General features: G+C 41.6%; 1 pseudogene; it reads right to left on the bottom strand.

Annotated features, from left to right (window-relative positions):
• Positions 1–2076: 2076 nt before the first annotated feature.
• LOC133242971 (E3 ubiquitin-protein ligase RNF168-like) lies at positions 2077–4541 on the bottom strand (annotated as a pseudogene).
• Between the last annotated feature and the right edge of the window lie 1557 nt (positions 4542–6098).

The raw sequence follows: 6098 nt of genomic DNA, 5'->3' as shown, positions 1-6098 counted from the left end.
GATGGCCTCAGATCCCTGGAGTGTCCCATCAGTTGCCTCTGAGCCCTGTCTGCTCACCTGGCACCCCCACTCTTCACTCCAGTCAGGATGGACTCCCCATCCCCTCCTTTCCATCTAGCCCCCTTAGGTCCTGCCCACTATCCCAGGCCCAGCTCCTCTCAGGAGTTTCTGATGACTCCAGAGAGCCCTTCCTCCTCTTTTTAAATTAAGGGGGTTCTATAGAGGTAACACTGGAGAAGAAAACGGCACTCCAGCATTCTTGGCTGGGAAATCCCATGGGAAGAGGAGCCTGACGGGCTACATTCCACAAGGTCACGAAAGAGTCGGACACGACTGAGCGACTAAACAACAACACACACTTCCGCCTCTTTTGTACTGTTTATGTTTTTCTTGGGTAACCTCTTCCCTCTCCCCCAAGTTCTTCTTCTCCCTGTCCCTCAGTTATCCTTTTTTATTTTCCTATTACAAAATGGGAAGTAGTAACAATGACTACCTCACAGGGATGCTGTGAGCTCTCAAAGTGACAATACATTTTATAAACCCTGGTAATGAGTAATGTTATCTATTTTATTTCTACTTATAAATCTTTATTGCAATTTCTCTCACAGTAGGCATGAAAAATATAGAATGCAGTGTGTTGATTATTTACAAGAACATTTGGGGATGCTGTTAGTGAGCATATTAGCTCCTGAAGACTGTGTAACAAAACTCCACAAACTATGTTGTCTGAAATGTAAAAAATGTATTCTCTCATAATTCTGGAGACATAAAGCCCAAAATCAACGTGTTGGGCATGACCGTGCTTCTTCCAAATGCTCTGGGGTAGTATCCATTCTTGCCTCTTCTTGGGTCTGAATGCTTCTAGAGCTCCTTGGTTTGTGGCAGCAGGGCCCCAATCGCCTCCTTCATCTTCACATGGCCTTCTTGCCTGTGTGACATCTCTTTCTCCTTCTCTTCTTTCTCTTTTTATCAATTATTTTCATTTCCAGATTCTCAAGCTCTGCACAGTTTTAGTACTCCCTGAGAAATTAAACACTGTCTTATCCCTTCCATAAAAATGGGAGGAAACGCATCAGTATATACTAATGACTGACACAAAACATTTACTAGTTTATCACAAAAATGCATTTATGGAAGGAGCATCAGAAAGAGTAACTGAAAAATTAAAATTTACCTTAAAAAAGATGTCAGTTAGGAAACTTTACAAATAAGTGGCTTGACAAATAAGTGGCTATATATGTAAATCCTAAATACATTACACTATTTTATATCCATTTTGGTAATGGACTACTCCAGGAAGATGTAATTACAAAACTTGAATTCAAAGAGTCCTTAAAATGTAAAGCAAAACAGGTCTTAAAAAATATTGGTTTGATGAAAAGAGAGATTTTAGTCTATTTTAGACAAATCTGGTTAGTTTCTAACTACACTTCATTTCAGCACAATCATCACTCAGGGGACAATCATTTATGAGAAAGGGGAAATTAAAGTTTAAATTACCTTCAGAATTCTACACATTATCACCCAATCGATACTGAAGTATATGTCATCAAGTATGCAAAATTACAGAATTTCAGTTATGAAATTTGGAGGCAAAAAGCGTAATTATGTATAAAATCACTGACAAATTTAAGCTAGTATTATTAGCTCTAGGACACTGTATTGTATTATTACCTTAAAAGGATGGCAAACTAGACATTAGCAGAAATGCTGTTAAAACTGTTGGGTTTTTTTGCTCCAAGTTTTTCATATGAATGAAATAAAAGTTTAACAGTCTCTAAGATATATTTCACAGGTGAAATTGCTGCTCTCTGATTTAACTTTTGGGGTAAGACAGGGCAAAATCCAAGTATCATCCTTTCCATTTTTGTGCATAAACACAAATAAGAGTCAGTAGCAATACAAATGACAACATAAGGAGACAACATGTTTAGTCAGGTTCTATAACACAGGATACTAGGACATAACTCTGCTACAGTAAATTCCCGTTTTGTGTTTTGGAAGAGCAGCTTACATAGTATGGTGTGAAAAGCAGTAAAACGCACATGCTTTTTGTGTCATTTAGCAAAGACAAGAAAGAATATATTGCCAAACTCCACCTGCTACTCCATCCTAGACCCAGTTGTCTATCATCCACTCAGTTCCAGTACTTCCAAATTCTCAATCTACCCCACTCAGTCTCAAGCCAAGATTAACTCCTTTTGCACCAACTCTCCTTTCTCTCAGCTAAGTCATCATTTTCCAGAAAAGTCTGATTTTTCTGACTCCACGATTTAACCCATTTGAAGTCAAAGAAAATGCTGTAATACTGAAAACAATCAAACTAGAGATGGAAATTAGTGTTGTGGAAGATACATGTCAAGTGCTCTGCAAAGGTAATGAGAAACTTGCAAGAAAACAGATTTTAAACTCTGCCTGGCTTCCTTAGTTACTCGGTATACGATAATGTTGCTCTGATTACTAGTCAGGACAATAAAGTGCTCAAAGGCACTAAAATATGCATCTTGGGGGGAAATGCATGGACATTAAGATTTCCTGGGAGTTGGCCAAGGCATTTTTACATCCATAAGGACTGTCAACTTAAACTTAGTCTGTCACAGTTATTAAAAAAAAGGAAAGGAGTGGAATTCTTGCTTACAACTGGGTTTGGCAGAAACACATCTGTATACTCTGCCTCTGTGATCACACAGGCCTTTAATTAGGGACAATGAGTGTGCCCACAGAGCAGCACTAATGAAAAATTTATAAGGAGTCTATGATAGAGCTTCACAATCCAGCTTTACTAGGTTGTAAACACTCTTCTTACCCAAGCATTACTTTGTGTATCTGTGAAACATCTGAAAAATACTTTTCTTTGACTTACCAGGCTGTAGGGAATGAGTCATTTTATGTACAAGTATCTACAGTAGAACTTGGTACTTTCTTGCATTAACTGAACAATGTTCCAACTGGAACCTAAAAGAAGGTTGCCAATGTTCACTTTTTGAGGCTCTGTGAGGTGCTGGATGCTCTAGATCAGTTTGTCTGTGGAAGCTTCTCTCTTTGGCATGCTTCCTCTGTCCATTTAGTAATTTGCCTGGAGGTGAAGACGTAGCTCGTAGCTGATATTCATCTGGGGATCCTTTTAGCCAGGTTGGCCTCATTTGTTCTTGATTCACCTCTTTCTGATGCTGCAATGCTAATAACCTATCCTGTTCTTCTTGTTTATGTCTCTCAAAAAATAGACGTTCCAAATCTAACAGTTTTGGGGTGAAGTGGACTTGTTTACTTTTGGTCGGAGGAAACTTTGAGGAACATTTTCCTTCTTTTTGTAGAATAGCATGGATCGCTGACTGCTTCAGACAAAGGTTCCTGGTTTTTTGCTCTGGAGATGTCCTTATTGGTCAGTAGGTGAGACTCCTCATTTTCTTTCACAACTGTGTTATTTTTCAGTGTCTGTGTCACATCTGACACTGTACATCCACTCTCTGTTTCGCCATAAGGCTTAACTGCAGTTTCTCCAAAAGAGGAAACTCCAGCTTTAGGCTCTTCATGACTGATGACACATAACTCTCTTTCATGACTGATTTGTTTTGTTTTCACTTTTCCTTCAAGCTACCATTCTCCACCACTGGCACATAACTGAGGTCTACTTCAGTGACTGCAGTGAAGCTTCTGCATCTTGCTTTTGAACTTCAAGGCGTATTTGAGGAGAAAGCGCTGGCATATCTTCCTCAACTTCTGTGTCTTGCCATGTAGGGTTCTTCCCATCACCGCTGTCAGTTTCCTTGGACCTGGAGGTTTCCTGTCTTCTTCTACAACTTCAGACTGTGACGCTGACTCAAGTTGAGAACTCGGTGACAAATACTTCTGAATATCGCCAGTGTTTTTTCGTTTGCTCTTCCTTTTCCTTCGTGAGTCGGGTGTGACTGGATTAGATTTTTTGGAATACGAGAGGAGAGCCGAGACACGTTCCTCACAGACATTGCTAATATTAAGGCTTAGCCTTCTTGCCAGCGCTTCTTCTCTTTTCAGTTGTTCTTCCATCTCTCTCTGCCTTTTTTCTGCCTGTCTCTTTTCCTCTTCTTCCTCCTCTGCCAGTAATCTCTGTATGTATTCTTCACTGGCTTTGTTTTCTCCCTCCTGAATGGCTCATCGCTCTGCCTCCTCCTTGCTTCTCTGCTTTTCATATTCTCTTCTTAACTCCCTAGGTTGACTTAATAGACGAACAGGGAGATAGTCATCAATGATTTCCTCTGATTGTTGCCCAGAGACTCTAAGCCGGGATTCCTCTGGATAGTGTTTTTGAATTATCTCCCACAGTTCCATATTGACAAGAGAATTTCTTCAGGTGTGGTACCGAGTCCACGAAGAGACCCGGCAGCGACAGAAAGGACAGCACAAATGTGCCTTCTCCACAGTTGATTTGAAGCATGCTTTACAGAGCGTGTGGTTGCAAGGCAGTGTCACAGGCTCAATGAGGATTTCCAGACAGATGTGGCACTGGCATTCCAACAAGGAAGGGATGGTATCTCTGAGTACAGCCATTCTAATATGCTATAAGGTGTATTCACATCAATACCAGAATTCCAGGATTGGGAGCTTCAAATGTCTTCTGTGGGCCAGGAAAACTGTACGACCCCAGAAGGCGGTATGTTTGTCGGTGTTAAAGACAAGTATCCCAAAAGGAAGCAAACTAACCTTGACTGTTACCAGGCACTGCCAACTGTTGCAGTAGGGCAGTGGTGGGCGCAGGGCTCTGTAGTGAGGCACAAGGCAGGCGCCAAGTTCCATTCCTCCCTGTTCGCAGGTGAGGCTTCTCCCTCAGTTCTGAGCAGCTAAGCCCGAGACTGCTGAGGTGCACAGGCCCCAGGCCACCACTCCACAAAGACCAAAGCCTCTTCCAGGATGCCGCCTCAGCAGAGGAACTTCCGTTTGACCTTTGCTGTGGGGTCGACTGCACCTGTGCACTTCTCAGGGCTCTGAGCCGACCCTCCTCTCTCTTGTGCAGTGCAAGTCGCCCTGGTGTGTCTGACTCTTTGCAACCCCGTGGACTATACAGTCCATGGAATTCTCCAGGCCAGAATACTGGAGTGGGTAGCCTTTCCCTTCTCCAGGGGATCTTCCCAACCCAGGGATAGAACCCAGGTCTCCCGCATTGCAGGCACATTCTTTATGAACGGAGCTATCAGGGAAGCCTAATCTTGGGGGCGGTGCTGTAGCAATCTCAAAAGGGCTAGTGAGGTCACAACGCTCTCCCTCTCGCCTTTTTCTTATAGGACACCAATCATTCATTGTAGAGTCTACCCTAAATACAGGATGATTTAATGTCAATTTCATGATTTCATGTAGTTTCATGCCACAGACCTTATTCCCCAAATGGTCTCATCACAGGTTCAGGGATTGCGGTTTGGACATGTCTTTTTCAGGACATATGTCAACCCACTATAGTGATAGGAGGGTTGGAAAACTAAAATGAGATGTTACCTTTTGTAGATCAGTATACAAACACATCCCTACATGCGTAAATATATAAATGCCTGCATAAGAAAGAATATAATATATTCTTGAACTATGAAATGCAGATAAAAACATTCAGCAGGTGTTTTGGGGTTGTATGTTTTGGGGAAAGGTTGCTTTTCTGCTCTTTTTTTATATTATTTATTTTTTACCTAGGAGAGATGTCTATTGTTCTTGCAAGTGTGTAAAACATAAAATGGCAGGGAAGCAAGTACATTCTTACTGCACCCCCATAAAAGCCTTTAGAACGGTAATATTTTTCAGGGACAGGAAGAGAGATGAGAGGTTGAGGAAGCCCCTTCCTCCATGTAACAAGAAAATTCCCCTCCAATAACAACCAAAATGATGAATATCGGGGCTTTAAATTTCTTGTTATTAAATTGCGGGAAAATATTGGACCTCAGTTTGACATTTTAAATTTTTAAATGGAGGATAATTGTGTTACAATGTTGTGCTGGTTTCTGCCACACAACATTACAAATCAGTTGCCACTATGTATGTGTATCCTCTCCCTCTCCACTCCCCTCCCCCTATCCTTCCCCTTTAGTTCATATAAAGCTCCAGTCTGAGTTCCCTGTGTTATATAGCAACTTCTCACT

Source organism: Bos javanicus, chromosome X (assembly GCF_032452875.1).
Source record: "Bos javanicus breed banteng chromosome X, ARS-OSU_banteng_1.0, whole genome shotgun sequence".
NCBI lineage: Eukaryota > Metazoa > Chordata > Mammalia > Artiodactyla > Bovidae > Bos > Bos javanicus.
This window is presented reverse-complemented; position numbering and strand designations above follow the sequence as displayed.